The sequence below is a fragment of the Acomys russatus genome, chromosome 18 (assembly GCF_903995435.1).
Source record: "Acomys russatus chromosome 18, mAcoRus1.1, whole genome shotgun sequence".
Lineage (NCBI taxonomy): Eukaryota > Metazoa > Chordata > Mammalia > Rodentia > Muridae > Acomys > Acomys russatus.
The window spans coordinates 60,069,312-60,093,531 of NC_067154.1; the positions used below are offsets into that span (position 1 = coordinate 60,069,312).

Consider the following 24,220-nt stretch of genomic DNA (forward strand, 5'->3'; position numbering starts at 1 on the left):
GAAGACGAGACAAGATGAGAGGCTCGGGAGGAAGAGAAAGAAACAAACACACGACACGACAGCTGTTATTTCAAGAGCTAAGGCAGAGGAAGTCAGCCAGTGAACAAGGGGCTATTGGCAGAGAAGGAGCAAGTAAAATGCTCTAAGTAATCAGGTGTTTAACTCAACAGGCTTTGACAATGGATTTCAAATTGTGGTGGGAGAGGAAGGTCAAGAAAAAAAAAAAAAGCCAAGTGTTGGGCTCGTACAACACGTATCATTTCTTGTAATACAAATAACGTGTTTGCATGTGGCCTCTTGTCCAACATAGACATTTCTCTAAGGATAGCCATCGTTTAGTGGCCCCTCTGTCACGCTAGCCCTTGCATAGATGTTTCATGCGCCTCCCTTAATTAATGTAGGACGCAAACCTAGCCTTCTGAAAGGAGATCAGCTCCGGCAAGCTAGCTACAGGACAAGATCAGCTCGGGCAAGCCAGCTACACAAGGCTACATTGTTAGGGGCTTAAAATAGTCTGAGACAATGAACAGTACAGAAAGCCCTTTGAACATCAGAGAAGCCAGTGTGGGTGAGGTCAGGCACAACTGAAGAAATGACAGGGGGACTAAGGTGTGCACACTGGGCAAGGAACAGATAAACACGGGGTAGGGAAAGGGGAGGCCTGCTTAGGAAGACAGTAGAGGTAATGCTGACTGTAGAGGCAGGGGCCACATTTTTCAGGACCTTGACAACCTATAATTTGGATTTTATGGAGGGACAGGTTTGAGTGTAGAAGGAACATGACTTTACATGACTTCAGAAAAACCTGTCTGGCAACAAGGCAGGCCGGAGCTGAAGGGTCTGCAATCCCAGAGGCCGTGACTTAGCTTTTGTAGCACATAGGAAAGAGGTCACCGCTCAAGCCTAGCCAGGAGGAAAAAACCTACCAGACTTAATTTCTTTGAGTGAGAGTGAATCTTGACAGGGGTTACATTTTAAGGAATAAGATTAGGAAAATGGAGCTGGGCAGAGCCGGCCATGGTGGTGCACGCCTTTAATCCCAGCACTCAGGAGGCAGAGACAGGCGGATTGATGTGAGTTCCAGGCCAGCCTGGTCTACAAAGCGAGTCCAGCACAGACAAGGCTACACAGGGAAACTCTGTCTGGAAGATTAGGTATTTTATGTCAAAAGCAGGGGAAGGTGGAAGAGATAATTTAAGTCTGAGATCACACAGGCTGTGTGGCCTAAGTGAAAAGGGTTTCCACCTGTTTGAATGGAACTAACTTAAATTTTCAGAAAATAACAGACTCAACCAAAGCCTACAGATGATGATATTAACTAAAAATATAAATAAGTATTAAAATCAAAAGTAATAAAACAAGATAGTCTACTGTAGAAAATCAGTCCACAAATCACAAGAAATACTACATTTTAAGAATGCAATTGCAAAATTAAAAAAAAAAAATTGCATTCTACTCTGTTGCTCCATCCAGATGCATTAAACAGTTGCTTGTAAAAAAAAAAAAAAAAAAAATAGAAAGAGAGAAAGAGTTAGACTCAATCTTCCAGATGAATAGGGTCTTTGTTCTTGCCGGGAGTTAGTCACGGGACCATGATACTTAATTTTTAAGATCCAAAATGTTGCGCATTGTGGGAGGAAAACGTGTGCTCACTGTGTTGTCTAAACCCCATATGTTTTTGTTTTTCAAACCGTGCAGAAATGCTGTTGGCTGGGGTGAGGTGGGGGTGGGGTGGGGTGGATAACCCTTTCCGTTCTTTTTTTTTTTTTTTTTCTCTTCTTCTTCTTCTTCTTCTTCTTCTTCTTCTTCTTCTTCTTCTTCTTCTTCTTCTTCTTCTTCTTCTTCTTCTTGCTTTTTCTTGGGGAGTGCTGGCGTCTCTGGGCCATCTTTTGTAGACTGGGACTGGAGGGTGCCCCTTGGATCAGCTCCAAGCGTTCTCAGCAGTAAACACCATCCAGCACATGGCGTCAGGCATTAATGACAGGGTGGGCCGACGTGCGAGGACTTAAGACCCGCTCAGTCCCCCTGGGGTGCCAGCCAAGAGCCTCAAAGCTTAATGTATAGATACTAAGCTCCCTGACTGAAGTCCCTGGTGCCCCGGAAACTCAGATGGAAGATACATGGGTTCTAGTCACCAACCACTGCAATGACATCTGTCCTCCAGAAAAGCTGTGTGCTGGGGCTTCAAGCGTGCTCTGTTCTTGAAGGTGTGCTCTGACTTGGTTATTCTCCCTCGGTCATGGGAATTGCATGCAAATGTTCTGTGAGGTATTATTTTCCGTGACAAACACTGAATTGGATACACACACACACACACACACACACACACACACACACACACACACATATTACACACACACACATACACACAATTCAGTGTTTGTCCAACTGGCGTGAGGACTTCAGTTTAGGGATACAACTGGATTTCTTGGCCATCTTAGGAGTTTCGTGATTTCCGGAGTGTTTACGACGCAACTCCCAGCTCTGGGCTGTCTGTCTGGAAGCATGCTTGTCTGAGCTACCCCTCTCTGTGCTGTGCCAGTTACGTGCCACTTTGTCTCGGTGCTAGCGCTGCTTTCTTCGGGAGAGGGAGATCCCTCTTCCATCAGTATGGACGCACTGTTTTCGGAGCCTGCCAGCGCCGTGTTGCTGTGTCAGTCATCCTATGAGGGCCAGTTTCAGACGAGAGGGCTGACGAGCTGGCCAGGGATTGGCCGGCCGCGCCTGGGCGGGGCCTGTGGGAAGGAAGGGCTGCAGCTCGCAGCAACAGAGTTTAGACTGTCTTTGCTTCATCATCTGAAGGTAAAAATTTCCAGCCACGGCCGGCGGCTCGCAGAGTACAATAAACAGGGACGGAGAACTACTTGCATGGACCCCCCTTCCTCATGATGCGGTGGAGAAGCCGCGGCCACTCGGTCCTGCCAGATATTCTTGGGGTCACTGTACATGGACAGGAGAAGCAGAGCTAAACACGGTAGGAGGACGACAACAACCCCCCCCCCCCCTTTTTTTTTTCTTCAATGTTTAAAGAGTTTGCTGCAGTGTGCTGCATTCCGTGTGTGTGCTTAGGGAAGCCAGGGCGACCGGATTCCACTCATTCGAAGGGAACACTCGCAGGAAACCCTGGAGTTTTACGTAACATTTGGATTTGAGAACAAGAAATGGCAAAGCTGGAATCTGCGCCGCCCCGTTTGGGGTGAGGCATAAAACCGAGGTTTTAAATTTATTTATTTAAAGAACAGATTCATTTATTATTTTTTAATTATCTGAAAGATGCAGGTTATTTTCTCAAGATAGACAAGGTTTTTACTGACATAGTGAGCTAAAGAATAAAGTTTACATGGATCTTATTCTTTGAAAACACACTTAAAATTAAGAATGTTTTAAAAATCATGGTAAATAATCATCGGTTGAACGTTTGGGGCCGAAATATGTCTGTTTCTTGGAAATCGGGGGCCACCCTGGTGCTACAGGGCAACGGCTTTAATTGAGTTTCAAAAGCACATTTTAAGCACCATGGCAGAGGTAGCTTCCTGCCTGGTCTTAGACACTGTAGTACAATGTTTACATTGCCTTTCCTGGCATCCCCGTCTTTGTTTCCAGCTTAAAAGTGGGACCATTATATTCAAAAGTAAAGCTGGGTTAATAATGCTTACTGCAATTATCTGATCTGTATGCATTTTTAATGAGAACACACAGCCAGCAGAATAATTTAATGAGAGCTGGCTAGCTTTTAAAGCTGGGCTCTCACTATGGCCAGCCAGATCAACTTTCTTGCCGAGAAGCAGCGGCTAGAAAAGGCTGAAGCAGATTTATTTTTAACACACTTGGCCCAGGAGAAGGGAAGGATCTCTGCGTTAACGAATTCTTTCTGCCCTTTTCCGTTTTAAATTCCTGCCAGGCATGAGGGAACCCTGCTTTTTTGTTAGGCCTTGGAAGCATGTGTTTACAATAAATGTGTAACATTTTTAGAATAGTTAGCAAGCACTGGAGCGGAGGGGAAAAAAAAAAGCTTGCCTAACCACCACCCCCATGACTGTTCCAACGTTCTTCAAAAAGCGTTCTGTCTCTTTAAAAGACAAAGAGTAAGTACGAAAATATCTATTAGGGCATATGTGTATTTAGGCAACAATGAGGAACAAAAATTAGACAGGAGACATTTTTACCATCTACATAAGAGGAACTTTCTTCCTCTCTTTTGCTCCGTTCTGAGGGACAGCAGTGCTCATTTGAATATGGGCAATGCCACGTAGATTCTTCTAGACCCACTGTTTTTACTTTCAAGGAGAAGTGCAGGACACTAGCCCAGAACTTCTGACGTCATCCCCCAACTATTTCTGCTGTGTGTTCTTTTATTCAGCTTGTGGAGAGGACTGTTTCTCTCAGTTCAGGCCAGGAACATTCGAACTCCCAGTTGGCAGGACTTGAGTTATGTCTTCGCATTTAAAGCCACAATTGCGCTTCACAGGCCAAATAGGGAGACTTCTCCTACCGGCCTGTCTGTCTGTCTGTCTGTCTGTCCGCACAGGTTTTCTGCAGGCTTTTCTGGCTAGGCCAGTGAAAAGAGTGGGGAAGCTCAGGGAGCTGAATTGCACTTTCTTTCTGGCCTAGCTCATTGCTCATGGTGTGGACCAGGGTCCCCAATCCCAGGTCCCCCTGGATCCATTATCTAAGGCCCAGGGTATGCCACCAAAGTTCAAGGTTGATTGGATGGTGATGGCAGCTGCTTTCACAGATAAAGCACCACATCCTGGCGCAGATGGCTCAAAGAAATAAAATACAATAGTGCCTGCTGTTAACCCTGTGTCACAGGTGGCACTCGTGTGACAACCCTGATGGCAGGGATCAGGGGAAAGGTTAGTGTTTATTGAGGTGTCTTTTAAAGAAAGAATTTGGCTTGGAGCACACTGCAGTTCCCAGGGGTCCCCACGACCAGCTGCCCACTTCACCTTGAGCAAACGCCTACCTCAGTTTCCCTCTCTTCACAGAAACAGGTAGTGTTTATTCCACTTTCTCTTATTCTAGAACTCTAGGGAGGGACTAAGTACAAGCAACAGTAGCAAAAGTTGTTTGTCTCTTGGTGCCCTGTGTTTTGTAAAGTACGAAGGTGGCAACACTGTTGCCAGGGTCTTGGCATGCTAAGATATAAGGCCACAAATACAAAACCCTACAGTCTCTGTCAATTTCATATGATTTTCCCAAAGACTGTATATGCCTATGCCAACAAATGAAATTTCCAAGGAAATCAAAGCGTGGTTGTTTGAGTTTCCTCCATCGATCTAGTCTGCTGTTCTAGAGGTTGGGCCAGCCAGCCTCTTCCAGCAGGAGGCTTCGCCGAGCTCTGGTGCCCAGTGCTCCATGCTAGCTTTCCTTTAGTTCCTGCATGAAATTGTGAAAGTGGGGTGCATATGAAAGAAAACTGGGTGGAAGGCAGAAAAAGATGCCTGTGAAAAATACTGGTCATGGAGCTTTACCGCTTAACAGCCTGCCTTCGCTAGGCTCCTTGTTTTAATTTGCTGTTGCCATGGTGAAAACAAATCAATATCACATGGCTCCCAGCCAGTCCCAAGCCGGAGGAGCGCCATAGAAATCCAAGAGCAGGCCCTGGGGATTTCCAGCAGGAACTGGGAAAAGAGGACTTAGCTACTGAGCTTGAGCGAGTTCCTCCTGGAGAAGGAGCTGGGTCAGTCTGACACACATTTTCTTGTCCTTTCTTCTCGCATTCCCTTACCAGCCAGAAAAATGTGGGAATAAAGGCAGTTAGTTGGCTGGTCTACACTTCAAAATAACAGAAGAGCAGCGGTGCAGAAGTAGGTAGGGGGCACTGCAGAGGGTGAAAGGTGAAAGGTGAAAGGTTAAGGAAGAGATGGACAGGGATGAGAGGCAACATTTGTGGAAAACATAGTTTGGGTACTTCAGCACCTCCACAGAGGGCTGTCCCTGAGAGGCCGTGGGGTGGTTAACAGCTACTGCAGTCTTGTCAGGCAGAGAGACCTGGCAAAGAGGACGCAGGTGGGCAGTGGGGGGTGAGGGGTGTCAGAGAGAGGAAAGCAGGCAGGAGTCATGACAAACCCGCGGGTCAAAAGTCAATCAGGTGAGCACAGACCAACCCCAAGGTCAGGACCCACAGAGAACAGGACAAGCTGCAGAGGGCCCAGCCTGAAGCCCTGTGAGGAGAGACGGGAAGAGACTGTGGGGAAAATAAAATGAAGGGTTAGGAGCTCAAGCTTCCTTTCTGGAAAGAACCATTCAGTTTAGTTAGACAGGCCGTGTGGAGCCGGGAGCGTGGCATCTCCCACTGTGGAGGATGAAATAGGTGTAATCTGGGCCTCATGGATCAGTTACAGTACTGGCTGGATTTTTTTTTCCCCTCCAGGATTTTAGTCAGTCCAGGTTTTGTTTTCCTTCTTGAAAATGTGTGCAAAGTGCCTCTTGCTGTAAGAGTGATAGTCTCAGCCAGGAGTCAAAGGTGATAGTAGGGCGCTTGCTTCAGGCCTGGGCCTCCAAGGGCCGGGCTCTGTCACAGCTAGGCCCCGCCTCCACCTCCACAGCCGCCTCAGCACTGGGTGCAAACAGGTATGTTCAGTCAGGCTCCAGCTCTCTTTGCTGAGCCTGCGCGAGGGTGGTGAAGTTTTAAGCTGGCCTTCCCTTACTCCCCCACAGTATGACAAAACATCTTGGACCCAACCATGTTCTTTAGTGTTTTGACAAAGACCGCATTGTTTAAGGTCTCCTGGGCCAGCGAGTCTATCAGTCAGTCAACAAGTGTTTGTTCAGCGGCCTTCCGGCAGGCTCTTGCATTTTGTGGAAACACCAACCTACCTAGTACTTGCCTTTGTGAATAAGTACAAACGCAACTGCCATAAAATCCTACATTTCAAAGGCTCTGCATCAGGCTAGCATTGTTAGCCGCCAGATGTTGATTTTAATCCAGATGTGATTCTACTGTTTAGGGATAGAACAGTTTCCGTTTTTTTGTGTTTTGTTTTGTTTTGTTTTGTTTTTTAGCTAGATGTCCATACTTTCTTCACCTCTGCCGCATTCCCTACCATTAGTGTTGTATAATTAACGTAAAGAGAGGTAAGCCACAGTGTGTCAGAGTGCTTGAAGCACCCAGAAGAGATGGCTTTTGGGAGCATTCACTCTGAGTATTGGCAAGCAGAGCTTCAGTCCTTAGTGGCAAGGGGACGATGGGCACGTCATTTATAAAGTCTTAAATGCTAGCCAGTGAACAAAAGGAAATCTTAGACCCTCTCACTCCTGAGCTGCTGCCTGCCGCCAGCAGCCCATGATGCAATTATGAGGAAACTCGAAGCTGCCTCTGGAGGCTTACACGTCCCCGCATTCTTTCATAAATGCAGGGGTTTGTTTTGTCTTCGTTGATTCCCCCTCTAAACTGTAAGTTGTTTTGATGGTAGTGGTTTGGGAGATTTTTTTTTTTTTTTTTTTTTTTGCCCCTGAACATCCTTTCTGTGGACAAATACAAACTATGTGGGGCTAAAGGGTGCAGTTAGGGGCAGAGCTCAGAGCAGAGGCTAGGAAGGCAGCCTGTCTTTTTAAAGCTTTTTTTTTTAATCGGCCCTGGGTCTCCATCGACAGAGGAGCTAGGCCAAGGTTAGGAGCATCCATGGCAAGCTGGCATTGAAGAGCTGTGTAAGTCACCTTAGTGGAAGCAGAAGTGACTGCCATGCTCCTGAAACACTGCAGGTCTCATTGCTGAGTCGCCTGCGTGCACAGAAGCTAGGAAAGCAGATCCTCCCACATAAGATAAGAGCACAACTTCTTCAGACGAATGATCAGCAGATGCGGGGCTCCTTGTACCGGACAAGGGCATTTGCTGGCACTGTCTCCATCAGCAGCGCCAATGGGGAGTTATGAAGTGAGGACCTTGAGTAAGGCACTCTGGCTAAAACTCCAGGAGATGAGCTATTAGTAGATTTTAAAGCTTGTGTTTGTTAGGAGGCTGGGGGTCTAACCCAGCTGTGGCATGCTTGCCTGGCATACGAGAAGCCTCCGGTCAATCCCAACCTATTATCTCATAAAGCCAGGCATAGTGGGGCAGGCCTCAGTCACTAGCACTCAAGAGCTGGAGGCAGAAGTTCACAAGCATGCTTTGTAACATAGTAAGTTCTAGGTTGGCCTGGGCTACCCACTCCAGGTGTGAGGACATAGATGCATGTCACTTTATCAGACAGGATTTGTTTAGACCAAGGCAGCCTCAGAGACGGACATTCTCAGCTTGGATGGCTTAGGCTGCAGGATGAAGCCGAGGCTGACCCCACACCCAGCCAGCCACGCACAAGTGAGGGGTTATAATGTCCCGAAGGCCAGAGAACAGCCCAAATCAACAACTCCACAGCCTTCTGTCTCCCTGAGAGCATCTCACCGAGTCTCTTAAACTGGTAGAAAGATGGGTGTGGGCAGTAGACGTGACTATTTTAGGGGCACTTGCCACAAGCAAGCTTTACACGTAGATCCCTGGGCAGTAGGGACCTTGGAAGACTGCGGGAGCCCCGCCCCATCAACAGCCCTCTCAGTTAGCTGATAAAAGATAAGAACTCTCTGAAGACTTGGTCGCAGCAAAAGCCTGCCTGGCCGCCACTTAAATTCAGGCCTCTGAGCCTCTCAAGTCCTACAGATAGCCAGCATTGTAGGTTTTCAGCTGAATAAATAAGAGAGATGAAGTAAATAACTTACAGAAAGAACTTTGGTCTCAAGGTAGAAAGACCAATTGTGTTAGAAATTTCAGAAATATTTATTCTCCATTTGATTAAATTCTGAGTGTAATAGTCACATCTACAAATGTTTGCTATTTCAGGTTTTATGTTTACTATCTCCCCTATTGATCAGAACACCCATTTCCTGCTTAACAAATTAAATGAAAACAGGATTTGTGTGAGGGTAAGTAATATGCTACAAGTTTTAGTAGCCCCAAAGTGGAACGGACAGGAATCTATGCGTGTGACGTCTAACGGGCGAAATGAATCACACACACTGGGGTCTAACTTGCAGTTCTCATACAATATATGTTACATAGCTGAACAGGGCTCAACCCTAGAAGTTTGGAGAGGACAGTAATGTTTTTAATTAAGAAATTGAATTATCCTAAAAAAAAAAAAATCTATAAATTTCTGGCATCCTAAATGCAAGCTTCAGTTAATCAAACTGAAAGTCTTGAGGAAGTGTATATGACGTAGATAATTTAGTGCCTGTGGTTTTAGAGTTCTGAGAAGCTGGGAGAGAAGAGCTGCTCTGGGGTCAGACGGTGGACAGGGCTTCAGGAAGGAAGGAGCACCTGCTCTGGCTCTAAGTGCAAACATTTGTATCAGCCTCCCTAGTGTGCAAAGTCTACAACCCAGGCTGAGGGTTAGACTGTTCATTCCCAAGAGGGGGCTTAACTTGTATACTATTTAGTGTATCCTTTTGAGCTGCTGATCTCCATGTGTAGTTGATGATGTGTAGGTCACATTGGCATGGTTATGCAAGAACACTGTTTATAAATAAGGAACTATTATTATGATGGTTGTTTCTGATTTACACAATGTTTCATCGTAGGAGTGCATGGTCAAAAAGTGTGGAGAGCTCAGGGGTCAGGGAAGAGGATCAGTGGTGAGGTCAGGGACCGAGGAACCGGGAGGAGAGTGGACTGCGGATAGGGCGTCGGGGTTGGAGGACGTGGGGACAGTTGGAACCCACAGGGGAGGGTAGAGCGGAAGAGCCACGCAGCAGACTTTAATCTTACAGCCTACGACACCTATGTGATATTTACTACAGATCCTATTGGAATCCATGAGATAGGCCTAGTGGTTAGACCATTTGCTGAGACTGATGGCATTGGACAGGAAAAAAAATTAGAATATTCCGGGCATAATGCAAGGAAGAAGTGGAGGAGAAAGGATCCGAAAGACATCACAACGGGACGATAAGAGAAGCTGCAAGAGCTCAGAAATGCCAGAAATACAGTGTGCTTTCTATCACAAGAGATGCTGATGGTGCCGTGACTGGGAACGGTATAGAGAGAAGAAGAAACCTGAAGGGGAGAGGGTTGGGGGAGGAGGAGGAGAGATGGTGATGAGCTGTGAGCTTTCCACGTGGCGCTCTAGCCAGTAGTGGAGTATACCTGTGGAGCTGTCTTATCGACCCTTGCCAACGAGGGGAGAGGATGGCGGTTTCTGAGCCCGAGAGAGAGGTCTTGAAGCTCTATTGGTGTCATGCGTACTCACTATCACACAGACAGCAAGGGTGGAGAGAAGCAGGCAGCTGACCAGCAGGGAGGAGCCTTGAGAAGAATTAGCGGTGACCCAGGAGACACTGAGAGCTAGCGAAGAATTAGGAAACTAAATACACATAAAAGAAGAAAATAATTTTTTAAAAAAGTAAGGAAAACTCAAGGACCATATCCCAGCCTGCATGAGTCCATAACAGTCATTTGTTTATTCTTCTTGTTGCTGGGCAAAATACAGAACAAAAGTGCCAGGCAGAAGGGAAGGCTGGCCTTGGCTCATGGTTCAAGGGTGTGGTCCATCACCAAAGGGAAGTCAGGGCGAGGAATGGAAAAGGACATTCTTCGTTCACCTAGGACCCCCCCCCCCGCCCCCTTCTGAATGGTAGCCACCCACATTTTAGGGTGGATCTGCTCATCTCAGTCCACTCAATCTTAAAACTTTCTCACAGACTTGCCCAGAGGTTTGTTGCCATGGTAATTCTAAATCCCATCTAGTTGACAATCAAAATTAATGATCACAGCCTCCTACACTTATTTTACCCTCTTCAGCATGAGTCCCTGGCAATGATCCTGTTGGAGACAAACATTTGCTCATAGTCATGTTTAAAGCCACAGAATAGTGGGTGTATGAGGGAACAGTCATAGCTGCATATTTCATATGTACAGGTGACTTTAAAAATAGATTTTTCAAAGGTGAAACATTTAAAAGCAAAATTATCGAGACTTTTGCATCTGCCTTTTAAGATACGTATTTTCAGGATGTCACCGGTTAGGATGGTAATTCTAGAGTCAAGTGTCACCAGACATTGGTTGTCTTGTTCATGGATCGGTCACAGTCTCCTGAAGCCAGCCATAAGACCTGCTTGGAAACAAACCTTAGGATAAGAAAGTACTTGGTGTGGTTTGGAGGCGGCTGGTGCCCTCCTGCCAGATGCCTCTAAGGGGTAAACCAGAACAGCACTGCTCCAACTTTCAGGTACCCGCAAGTCACCTGGGGATCTTATTAAGGATGTAGATTCTGATTCAGTAAGTCTGGGGTGGGGCTGATGCTGCTCTCCCAACAAGCTCCCAGAGGGTGAAGATGATGGTGCCATTCATTGTACTCAGGGGTGGGGTGGGGATCTGGGACACTAGGGTGGCCTCGAGGAAATGTGAGTGCCCGTAGATGCTAGGTCTGTAGTAGCTCACCTTATGAGCCTGTGCAGGGGTGCAGGCTAGCGTCTGTGGGGTGCTTTTGGAGGTCTCACTCAGCAGTCAGATCATGCTGATGTCACCTCCCAGTCTTACAGGAGTCCAGCTAGGGCTGAAAGGGTGAAGGCAGGGATGACAGCAGAGGTGAGAACCTCTGAGACCACACAGAGCCCATCTGTGGAAACCTCCCGTGCCTGAGATGTCTGTGGTTGTCATGGACACAGACTCACAACTTGCACAAGTTTGGTCACCACCCCGAGGTGAGGCCTCTGTGCTTATGTATCTGCTTCAGAGACTTTTTTTTTTTCATTCCCTTAAAAAACATTTTAGAAATCAACATTGAATATTGCCCCCAAAAGTCTACTGAGTGCACCTCAGACCCTAAACACCCCCCTTCATCGGGCCATGAGTTTAACACCACTGCATTTCAGTTACAGTCTGTAAATGAGACTTCATTACAGAAGACAGGGAAAGGTCCAGGCCTGAGGAGAGCGCTTGCTCTTCTTCTCTGGGGTGTTGCCTCTTTCTCTGTCAACCAACAAGGCTCTCTCCTTTCTGGAGCCAGGAATGGACCTGAACTGATTTAGGGGAAGTCTTTCCTGCTGGATGGATACCTGTCAGTCCACACGCAGATGAGTGGGGGTGGGGCAGGCGTGCTTAACTGACCTGACCAATAACCTTTTAAGAGTGAAGCAGAGCAGGTGTTTATTGAGAGCCTGCTGTTGAGGGCCGTGTCCATCAGTTCCATTAAAATGTCTTATGAAGAAGGTGAAGTGGAGGGAGAATTGTCTGCCAAGGTCACAAGCTCCTCAGGAGCAAAACAAAGGCAAGAGACACTTGGAAGGAATCAACACCTGAACCTCAGTCAGGAGAGCTTCCTTGGGGGTTGCAGAAAGGGCCTTGCTTAGGAAAATGCCTGTGCTGGGATGGGGGGATGGCGGGGGGGGGGGGGCGCGTTCAGAAAGGAACATGGTGTAGCACCACATCATGGGGCTTGTGTGAGACAGGGAGGGAGGGAGGGAGGGAAGGAGAGAAGGAAAGAGGGAGGGAGGAAAGGAGGGAGGGAGGGAGGGAGGGAGGGGAGGAGGGAAGGAAGAGGGAGAGAAGAAAACTATTCAAGTTTTGTACTGTTTTGTTTTTGTTTTTGTTTTTGTTTTTTTGGCATTGCTATTGGAGCAAACTCCCCAGAATCACATCTGTGCGCACTGTGGGATAATTGCAAGCCCACTGAGCTACATCCTTTGTTCTTCCTCTATGTTCAGTTTTGAGGCAAGGTCTTGCTAAAATATCCAGTCTGGTCTCAAACTTTCTGTAGCCCATGGAGGCCTTGAGTTTGTAAACTTTCTGCCTTGACCTTGCTGGTAGTTAGGATCAGGGGCCTTTGCCACTGGGCCGGACTAGGAACACTTTCCATCTTCAGGGTTCCTCATGCAGTGTGTTTCCTGCCAGAACTTCCATCCTCCTCCAAGGGCTCTGTGAGGCTGCTTAGGATGTCTGCCGTCTGCTCTGCCCATGCTATGCTAAGCCTCTCTCCTGCTTGTTCCTACTCAAGAGGCCTTCATAGATGTAGCATTCCTGGGGATCTCCTCAGATCAGATGCTTGCATGGGAGACAGGATGCTGTCCTGTTTAGCAAACCCATCGCTTGGGCCCTGGGGTACCAGCTTCCTGGCAGCCAACAAGAAGACCATCTATCCCCCTCAGGAAACAAAACAAGCCCCATCTCTCAAGTCTCCCTGTTTCTTTTCTTTAAAGTTTCCTGGTGCAACTAGGCTACAATTAAGAGGCAGGATCAAAGGGACCTGCTGCCTCTGGGGCTGCTAGGGCCAGCAGACAGCTTTGGTCTTTTTTTTTTGTTTGTTTGTTTTTTTTTGTTGTTGTTTTTGTTTTTTTTAACCCTTTACTTCTTACACTCCAGCTGCTCCCAGCTTGCTCTGGGCTCTTGAGCACTGGAATGGGAGACACACTCAAATGGGGGTGGGGGGATGGGACACTGCCTCTGCCACACAGATGGGAGTCAGAAGGGAGCCCCGAGTGCAAAAAAAAAAAAAAAAAAAAAAAAAAAAAGCCAGGTGAGAATCTGGTGCAGGCCATATCCACCCTCTCCCAAAGCTCTAAGAAGCAATGTCTAATGAGGGCAGCCAGTGAGTGGGCCAGCACAACCCAGATGCACAGAAACAACCTTCTCCCCTGTGAGGAAATGGGAGTATTCGCCCCTTGTCAGCTCTTGGGACTCCACTTAAGCAGCCCAGATGTCTCCACAGAAGGCCAGGCCTTTGCTCACTAGAGGCTGGAACCTTCTGATGGGGTCAGTTTGGCGCCTCCCTTATTCAGGGTCTCATACTTTCATTTACGCCACCTTGGACCCTACGGACCACCGTTACCGAACCAGCACGGATAGAGAAGGGGTGAGCAGCATTTTCCTCAGTTCTTCTCCTCAGGTCTAAACACAACGGGAAAAGCAGATGAATGTTCCACAACATTCTAAAATTATTATCTTCTACCCCAACAGTACACTGCTGTTGGCCCTGGAACCCCTGCTGGCGCACTGGACCTTGGCTTAGACAGGAGAGATGGGCCGGTAGCCGTTGTTACACAGTGGGAGCCTCAGGGTTTGGGCTGCCTTGGACTTTGCTGTTTGCATTTCCCTCCCTCTCCTCCACCCACATGAAGTGGTGATCATTTCTGTCCTCAGTGCGGCTCCTCCTCAGCTTCTCAGAGACCTGCTGCACTACCAGTAGGCTCCAAGGTCACCCACAGCTCCAGTCAGCAGCAGGAGGAATGAGGAAAGGCTCTCTGGTTTTTCTCCCTCAGTTGTGCCCAAACCCACTCAGGAGACCCCAGTACCGCAGGGGCGGGGTGCCCAGCCTCCCCGCCTGAGACCAAGTTAAAGTGAAGAAACCAGGGCCTACTGCAAGCCTTTCCAAGGGGTGCGCCCTCAGGCAGACTCTGACTAGGAAAGCCCTTAGGTTGATGTTTAACCTGAGGAGTTCTAGGCCTCTAGTCTACCAACACACAGTGGGCTCTCTGCTCCCTCTCCCTTCCTTTTCCTCTCTGCCTCTCCCTGTCCTTTTACTTGTCTCTCCCCCTCCCCTTCTTTCTTTCCCACTCCCAACCCCTTACCCCCTTCTTTCCACTTCTGGTTCTACCAATGTCAAACAAGCCCGGCCCACGCTCTGCCATACTGAAAATTTTGCCTTTTCAGTGAAAGCTGCCAATTTTCTCACTGACCACTAAACAGCACAACCCCACCTCCAACCCCCGCCCCCCCACCTCAGGCTGAGATGTATGTTGCCTTACCCAGACCAGATTAAATAATTGATGAGAAGAAGGAATTGAGGGCCCAATGACTTGTGGAAATCCTGGCCGGCCGGGGAGAGCTCAGTGTGCTGAGTGGAGGCATGTCGGCTTTCCACAGCTGCGGGTTCCTCCCAGGTGTGTGCGGACTCTCCCCTTAGTGGCTCTGTGGCTGTAGGACCGTGTTTGCTGCTTTCAGCTGCATCTCCTGTTTGATGAGTTAGAAGGCAAGAAAAAGCAACAACATGGCCTGCACATTGTGCCAGGACAAGAGAGCAGAGTTATTCTGAGGGCCTGAGCATATGGCAGCCAGTGGTCCTTTCTGTCCCCTCTCTTCCCTGATTCCCCAGAGCTGTTGAGGTGAAGGGTGAGCTTGCTATTACAGTGTGACAGGTCTCAGAAAACCCTGGAGTTAGGTTGGTAATTCCCGAAACCTTCCTCAATGGTTGAAAACACACACACACACACACACACACACACACACACACACACACACCAACAACTCTGAAGGAGACTAAACCTTGTGTTCGGTCCAGAAGACGGTTCCTGGGGAGCACGCTACTCTGATTGCTCCTCACCTATCCAGACACGCTCACCTCATGGGCCTGAAACCTGTGTTGGCCTGGGCTGGGGAAGGCAAGGTAGGAGAACGGCGCGGCTCTGGACTCCTTCCAGCCTCTGCAGGGACGTGGAGCCGGGAGGCTTTGACTGAGTCCTTTGCCTCCCTCACGTTTCCCTTCTTCTCCTCACATTTACAGGACTGAAAATTAGAAACACTTTTCTCCTACACACAAAATTACTCCCTCACGTACATTACCCCCGCCCTCCTGCTTTGAAACAGAGATTGCTGCCAGAGCAGGCTTCTTAAAGGAGAGAACCCGCTCTCATGGTGCAAAGATGGAGCTTTGCCAAAAGCCAGGCAGCATGACCAAGGGGATGTGGTCATCCCCGAGGAATGATAGGGCCAAGGAGGTGCTAAGGTGCGTCCTGGGACCCTACCTGTGTCTTAATTTTGTAGTCTGGGTGCACGTTGCACAGATGATGTTTGTTTTGTGAAAGCTGAGTGGGCTGAACACTCAGGGTTTGTGGTCACTTCTGTCTTTAATAAAAAGATTTTGTAGCTGGCTTCTAGCCGCTGGCTGTTATAAAGTACCGAGAAGGCTCATGCAGAAGGCTCGTGACTGCTTCTGCTCCAACCGTGACCACTTCCGCTCCCACCCAGACCCTCTTCTGCTGCCCCATCTATGTCTCTTCGTCCACCGCCCCCCCCAAGTGGGTGTGGCGGGTTCTCAAAACATCAGTGATCTCACCAGAAACCAAAACTACAAAAGTCTGTCCAGCCACTCAGCTGGATGTGCCATCCCAGGCCCTGCGGAAATCAATGTTTCAAACTTGAAAAGGAAAGAAATCTTCAAAAATGATAAGGACAGCAATAATTATTATCATTGCCCGTTTCATTTTACACAAAAATAATCTCCTTTTCTTCATTTTTGTTTTATTTAGATACGTGAAAGATTAGTTTCTAGGATTTTTTTTTTTAATGTGGGTTTTAAGATTAAAAGAAGAAAGAATGGGGTACCTCGGATCATGGTGCCCTTTGCCTTTTATCCTTTATAGTGTGGTCTTTAGTTACTGTTACTTCATAAAGATGGAGGGAGTCTATATCTACATCTGTCTGTCTGTCTGTCTGTCTGTCTGAAACTGGCAAGATGGCTCAGTCAGTAAGAGTACAGTACATAAGACACAACACAGCATGGCAAGACAGTGGGTGGTTGTAATCCCAGCACTAGGGAAGCAGAAACAGGCGGATGGATCCCTGACACATACCAGACAGCCCCTGTAGCCTACCTGGTGAGTTCCAAGTCAACACGAGACCCTGTCTCAATAAAAAAATGGGCAGTGCCTGAGGTTGGCCTCCAGTCTCCACAGGCATTGTGTATGTGTGTGTGTGTGTGTGTGTGTGTGTGTGTGTGTATCCTCACATACCAGAAAACACATACCTCTAATATGCATATGCATACTCTCTCTCTCTCTCTCTCTCTCTCTCTCTCTCTCTCTCTCACACACACACACACACACACACACACACACACACACACACAGAGTAAATGAAGTGGTTTAGGGCAGCAGGCTCCCAGACTCACAGGCCATAAACACAAATTCAAGTCCTGGCTCCTATAGGATGCAGGACAAGTGAGCAAATCACTCAGAAATTTGTTTATGTCTTTTGCAAAATTCAGGATGATCAGGTGAAGAGGAGATGGCTCAGTGGGTGGAAATACTGTCAACCTTGAGAGCTTGAGTTCAGTTCCAGAACTGACTTAAAGCTTCTGCGGTGACACACACCTGTAATCCCAGCCCTCCCACGGCAAGATGGGAGGTTGAGACAAGAAAATTCCCAGTGTGGCATACTTGGATACATGGCAGTGAACAACAGAGAGACCATCTCAAGCAAGGTGGAAGTTGGTGACGGAGACAAACATCCTCTCACCTCCAAATGTTTGCTATGGCATGCCTGTATCTTCATGGACACACATGTACACACACACACACACACACACACACACACACACACACACACGATTTTTTAAAAGTCAGAAAGATCAGCCAGGTGTGGTGGCACATGCCTTTAATCCCAGCACTTGAGAGGCAGAGGCAGGAGGATCCCTGTCAGTTCAAGGCCAGCCTGGTCTACAAAGTGAGTCCAGGACAGCCAAGAAACCCTGTCTCAAACAAACAAACAAACAAACAAACAAGAATGAAAGTCAGAAAGATCATGCTTATTTTCTAGAATTGTGTAAAGATGCAGGAAGGCAGTCCTGGAAGGGCCTTGCCCACAATGAGGGGCCCTTGGTTTGCCTGGGGTTGATAGTGTTATCAATTTAACCTTGCCCCTCAATACCATTGCTTTCAACTTCTTCCGGTTCCTGTTGACTATGAAAAGCTCTACAGAAACACTAAACTAGAGGGAAGATAAGTGGATACATCATCATGGTAAAGGTCACGTGGGCCACAATACTCCCTGTGAGTCGATTTCAGCCATCTAGGCGAGGCATGGAAAACTCCCTGCAGGAGCCAGCATCTTTAGTGGTCTTGCAAAAGGGCACTGCACACACTACAGAAGCACCCAGGCGTGCCTCTATGGACCACAGCCTGCAGGACAGGGAGCCATTGGCACGGACTGTGATGTAGGGTCTGAATGCCACAGCATGGGCTTCAGGCTTCGTTCTGGGTGTCTGCGAACAGATGTGAGATGGAATCCATCATGGCTGAAGGCTGATTTAGACCCAAAGGATGGGTCCTTGGGTGCGTCCTGAGAGCTCCAGGGCCTGGAATAGTGGCAGAGAGTGAAGCAAAACATGATGAACTGATGCAGACCAAGGTGCTAAGAGCTTGGGTAGGATTTATAGGAGGTCAAGGGAACTAGAAAACCAGGGAGGACCTGGAGACGCAGAGATGCCCAGTGACCCGGATGGTGGGAGCATGTAGGAGGCTGGGGTCCCAGGTGTCCTGGGGAGCGTGGGGTGCAGAACACGGTGCAAATTTGGTATTTATCTGCAGAAGACTAATATTTGGGATCAGAACAGGGCAAAGTAATACAGAAAAAAGTTGTTGGCACAGCCTTGAAGAATGCATATTTAAGGGGCTATCCCAGGCACTTTATGGACTTAGGCATACAAGGTGGATGACATGTCAAAGAGTGCACCTTGGCACAGGTGTGTGGGCCTTATGGCCTCCCTACGTGCCTTGGAGTCTGCATAAAGGGATTGTGCTATCCACTTCGCCCTACATTAAAGTTTTATATAACCAAGGGGTAGTGCGAAATAATGCTAAACCCTGAGGTTTAGGAAGGACAGGAGCTGGGCGTGTGACCCTGGCATGTTGGGGTTAAGAAGACATGCTTGGCCTTTGGGGACACCTTAGGAAGGGTATTGATTGGACCACTGCACTACAAGGTACTGCAGATGTAGAGTGTACAGTGTGACGTGTGTGGCAACCAAAAGAGATGGCGTGGGCAGGGAAGGATAAATGGACTACGATGTGGTGGTGGTGATGCCTGTGGGGAGGTGTGCCGGGGTGGTGGTGCCTGTGGGGAGGTGTGTCGGGGTGGTGGTGCCTGTGGGGAGGTGTGCTGGTGTGGTGGTGCCTGTGGGGAGGTGTGCTGGGCTGGTGGTGCCTGTGGGGAGGTGTGCTGGGGTGGTGGTGCCTGTGGGGAGGTGTGCTGGGCTGTGATTGCCTGTTGGGGAGGGTGCCGGGTGGTGGTGCTGTGGGGAGGGTGTGCTGGGGTGGTGGTGCTGTGGGGAGGTGTGCTGGGCTGGTGGTGCCTGTGGGGAGGTGTGTCGGGGTGGTGGTGCCTGTGGGGAGGTGTGCTGGTGTGGTGGTGCCTGTGGGGAGGTGTGCTGGGCTGGTGGTGCCTGTGGGGAGGTGTGCTGGGGTGGTGGTGCCTGTGGGGAGGTGTGCTGGGCTGGTGATGCCTGTGGGGAGGTGTGCCGGGGTGGTGGTGCCTGTGGGGAGGTGTGCTGGGGTGGTGGTGCCTGTGGGGAGGTGTGCTGGGCTGGTGATGCCTGTTGGGGAGGGAAAGTGTCTGGGGTGGTGGTGCCTGTGGGGAGTGTGTGGGCTGGTGATGCCGTGGGGAGGTGTGCCCGGTGGTGGTGCCTGTGGGGAGGTTGCTGGGCTGGTGATGCTGGTGGGGAGGTTGCCGGGGGTGGTGGCTGTGGGAGGTGGTGCTGGGGTGGTGGTTTGCCTGTGGGGAGGTGTTGCTGGCTGGTGATGCCTGTGGGGAAGTGTGCCGGGGTGGTGGTGCCTGTGGGGAGGTGTGCTGGGGTGGTGGTGCCTGTGGGGAGGTGTGCTGGGCTGTGGTGCCTGTGGGGAGGTGTGTGGGGTGGTGGGCCTGTGGGGAGGTGTTGCTTGGTGTGGTGGTGCCTGTGGGGAGTGGGGGCTGGGCTTGGTGTGCCTGTTGGGGAGGTGTGCTGGGGTGGTGGTGCCTGTGGGAGGTGTGGCTGGGCTGGTGATTGCTGTGGTGAGGTTGTGCTGGGGGTGGTTGGTGCCTGTGGGGAGAGGTGTGCTGGGCTGGGATGGCCCTGTGGGGAGGTGTGCCGGGGTGGTGGTGCCTGTGGGGAGGTGTGCTGGGGTGGTGGTGCCTGTGGGGAGGTGTGCCGGGCTGGCAGAGGGCACTGGGCACCTTTTTCACCGGAGGCAGCTTTTGGGAGTAGATTACTGGAATCCATAGGGAAGAAAGAATTTGAGAGCAGTTACAGGAACAGGCTTGAGTCTTCCGTGGTGGGAAAGGTGACTGGAATCAGATAACTTTGATGGCCAGTGGTAAAGTGAGGTCTGAGTGCTTCTCCAGGAAGCTTCCAGAGCTTTGTCAGAGTGAGGAGTTGAGCTCAGCAGAGTGAGTGTGCTGGGGAGAGGCCAGCAGACAGAACTGTTCCCCGTTTCTAATTAAAGACAAGCTTTGTGTCATATACAGGCTCAGCTACGACGACACAGCAACGCCGCTGCTCTCAAAAGTGCGAGGCCATGGGGCAGTTGTATTTCTTTTGCTAGTTTTCCTTGATTTTTGTTTGTTCCCTGGGCTTTAGCAAAGGACTGCTCTGGGGGTCTGGCTCTGCTTCCTTAACTAACATAATCTATCATGGTAGATGTGCGTGTCTGTTGTAGTAATCCTTTTGTATAGTGTGCATGAGCTGGAATCTGATAATTAGTGCATGCTTAGTACATGTTTCCAGAACGCAATGGAATGAATGAAGTGTTTTACTATCAAGACAGGCGGGGTTTTTTTTTTTTTTTTAAAAGATGAGGACTGGCTGTGAGTTAGACTCACACAAATCCATTGCCTCAACAGCCACCCAGACAGAGGTGGACTTTTTCCACTGCAGTGTGAACGGAGGACATTCTCACCCTGGCAGTGCACACAGCTCTGTGAGGCAGCGCTTTGTAGTCCTGCAGAGAGGCCAGCGAGGCCCCGCTATCTTCAACCAGCAATCCTTATTATTTTATTATTTATTCAAACTTTACAGAAGAATGGTGGCCGATAAAGGGAGTGGTCAGAGAGAGAAGGGCTGAAACGCTACACCGGGAGGTCCTAGAATGTCTGAAGTGTTTTAAAACTTAATGGCCACAGGAGTGACATCTGCAGAGTGTCGCCATCACCTCTCACAAAAGGGATTGGCCTGTTTCTTCCACCTTGAGCACCTGGCCTCTTAAAAATCAAATAAGAGACAGGAGTACCATGGTCCCAGCCAGGATGAGATTTGTAGCAAGGTGACAAGGTCACGTATCTATACTGCACCCACTTTCCTCAACTATGATTTCAAAAACTCATCACACCACTCCAAACCTTGGCTGCCCAACTCTATGGAAGCTTGGTTAAAAATAAAGCAGGTATCCTGGCTGGTGCCCCAAGACTCTGACTTGGGGTGTCTAGGGTGGGGCCCAGGAATCTCCACTTATGGGAAGCAGCCAGTGATTTAATTATTCATAGACCTCCTGGCACTCAGTCTTAGGTCCATCCAAACTCCATGTTCAAATCTTGGCCTTGTTGCAGAGCAGATGCACAACTTTTAAAAACTTAACAAATCTGTATGAACCTACGCTGTCCCGTCTTTCAGATGGAGTGTGATATCTACTTGCCTGAAGAATAGGACTAAGTGGAATCATCTACATAGGGAGTAGCTGCTGTAAAAATTACACAGATTTAAAAATTAAGTGCATACCGGTTAGGATACGCTTTCTGAGGAGAGTATGCAACTACAGTCCTATAAGTGGTTCTAGAAAGATCAGCAATTTCAACATGAGGATTTCTGCCAACTCGTCGACTCTGTATCCCTCACAAAGACCTCGCTGTTCTCCCAGCAAAATGCAGAAGGCCTTGCATGCTGCAGCAGAACTTCGTGGCGAGGCTTGGGGGTGTTTACGTTTGGGGGAAATGGTGAGCCCCTGGCCTTAGGACATGGCCTCTCAGACTAAACGGATCGCTGTATTTCTAGCATAGCTGCAACGCGGTTGTCTTTGTAAATAGGAGGGCCTACATCTGAAAACTTTCTCATGCTGAATGTATGAAAATGGGGCATTTGAACAATCTCCGTAGCAGGCCATGCCTGGAGCAGTTTTGGCACAGATAAAAGTAATCCTGTCTCCACTCAGCCTATATTTAGGTTGTTCAAGCATATGGTAACGGGACCATGCTAGGACCCAACTCCTGAATTTAAACTTTTGGAACTGAATGAGTGAGTGAGTGAGTGAGAGAATGAGTGAGCGAGCAAATTTCCTCTGGGACTAAGATGTGCTCTGTGACACCTGTCAGTCTGGCCTACCCTCTGCTCCCCAAGGAAGGACAATGGCTTTGTTTCCCAGAGGAAGAATAAGCCAGGATGCTCCCAGGTGCCTCCTAGAATCAGACCCCCACTTCCTCCCTGGATGTAGAGGTCCAGCTGTCAGTGTGAGAAGACTCTGTCACAGCCTCTCCCCGCATTGAGACCCTATCAGTGGCAGAGAGACTTTCTATAGTCAGGTGTTTGCTGGAGTGCTAGGTCATATGATTTGGGTCACACACAGAGAGAAACAAAGTGTGCGCTAGAATGCATTTGATCAGCACACAGGGAGAGGCTGGAACCGTGTAGTGGAGAAGAAATCTAAAAACAGAGAAGGGATGAAAATGGAAACGTATAATACCCTGGGGTCTGAAGTCTAAGGTTCATCTTTTACTTGAGAAAGGTTTTTCAGCATTTCCCAGTGAAAATATAACTGAAAAATCTTCAAATACATATTCTGAATCTTCTTCAAACACCTCAGTCCCCTCCCTTCAGAGAATGTGGATTAAGCTCTGTTTGTTTCACACCCTGTTGCCAAGGAAAGAAAGCAAAGCAAATTGATTGGCAGCCAATCAAGAAGTCAGAAATATGCATAAGGACGAACCCACAATGCATGAGCACATGCACACATGTATACGTGCACACGTGTGTACAGCAGAGATGGGGGAAACTGCCATTAACCCTATTTGCATTGACCCTGGATATGTGATCCTTCTCTTAAGATAGAGAGGCCGGGAAGGCCCGGCCACAACAGGCAAGTTGGGCGTAGTTGCGGTGGAGTGGGCCTCGCCTTGAGCTGTATAGTTTACCCGGAAGAGAACGAGAGTAGAATGCACCCTCTATCAAAGGAAGCTGCTCCAACAAACGCCAATAGGAGGAAATGAGCTCCTATTGTGTGTACACACAGAGTTCCTGGAAAGGAAATTGCCGGCTTCAGTGCACTTCCGATACCTTCCAAAGCTGCCAAGGAAAGGCTGGGCCTCGACTCACAGACCAGAGATGGCGTGTCCCTCAGGCTGGGCTTACCTGCAAGGAAATGGGGTAGGATTTTTTTTTTTAAACAAATCTGCCCACATTCCTAGACTTCCAGAAGTGTCAATTATAGACTGGGTCTTGGAAACGCCAGGTGCACTTACTAAGGCTGTATGTGGTTGCTGTTTTCTAGGCTGTTTGCATGGAGTGAAGAGTGGGCACTTGGATGGCGTGGCCTGTTCTCTTTATAGCCTTTGTCCATGGCTTCGGCTCCATCAGCCATTGTCACGTAGGGTTTGACCACTCAGGACCACCACTCTGCAGGGGAGAAACCACCAGAGATGAGGTCCTGTGATTGGCTCAGGGAGGCTTCACTTCCAGGTCTCTTGGATGGACAGTGAGACACCAACACTCCTGTTATCTGCCATTAGCTATAGAAATACAGTCTTCTTTGTCACAAGCATTTGATTTTGTGAGGCAAAGGGTGGTGCCTGGCGCTTGTCCGGAACCACGGAGACTAGCCTTTTTCCATCCTGGCAGATGCAGGGGTATAGCAAAGGTATAGGATCGCATGTTCTAGATAACATGCTACATGAATTACACAGGTCTCTGAAGCCCTTAGGGTGGGGCTTGGAGACACCTAACAATTTTAAAAGCGCTTGGTTTGAGAAGGGTTTATTATTGTTTCTCCTTTATGTGGCTTGATTGACAGTTTGAGTACAGTTAAGCTCCGATCTGTGGGGACGCTACTATAACTGGCCTGCGTGCATGGTGGAGTCATTTTCCACTGACGTCACCCTCTGGAAGCAGTTCCTGAGGGAGGGAAAATGAAAGCAGAGGAGGGAGTGTGGTCTGGCCGTGGAGAGCCGCCATCTTGCCTGTTGGCTCCACCCCCATCCCCAGCCTTGGCTGCAGCTCAGTGCTACTGACCCAGTCCTGTCCCCTCCCCTGACTTCCCTAAGGGACTGTCTACAGCTAGGGCCATGACATCCATGGACATTGTGTGGGAGTGAAAATTTTGATTCAGCCAATATTCCCTGAATGCACCAAGTTCCAATGCAGTTTCAATTGGTGATTTTCAGTTTGCCCTGGAAGGTAAGATAGTCTTGGTACTTACTTTCTTACAAAAGCGCCATTTGATGTTTCTCAGTTAACAATCTGAGGTGAGCAGACAGCCTGTGCCAGACGCTGTTCAGGGTGCTGGGCCTCAGAGACCCTTG

General features: G+C 48.8%; 1 protein-coding gene across 10 annotated transcripts in view; it reads left to right on the forward strand.

The window, feature by feature from the left end:
* The first annotated feature begins 2,735 nt into the window (after positions 1–2,735).
* The window catches only part of Mbnl2 (muscleblind like splicing regulator 2), a 154,672-nt gene continuing 133,187 nt past the window's right edge, over positions 2,736–24,220 (forward strand). For 6 of the 10 annotated variants that reach the window (XM_051160972.1, XM_051160974.1, XM_051160980.1 and 3 more), the window contains exon 1: positions 2,736–2,974. The gene's annotated coding sequence lies outside the window, so the exon portion shown is untranslated. The remainder of the gene's footprint in view (positions 2,975–24,220) is intronic. The other 4 variants (XM_051160976.1, XM_051160977.1, XM_051160979.1 and 1 more) reach the window with 2 other exon arrangements.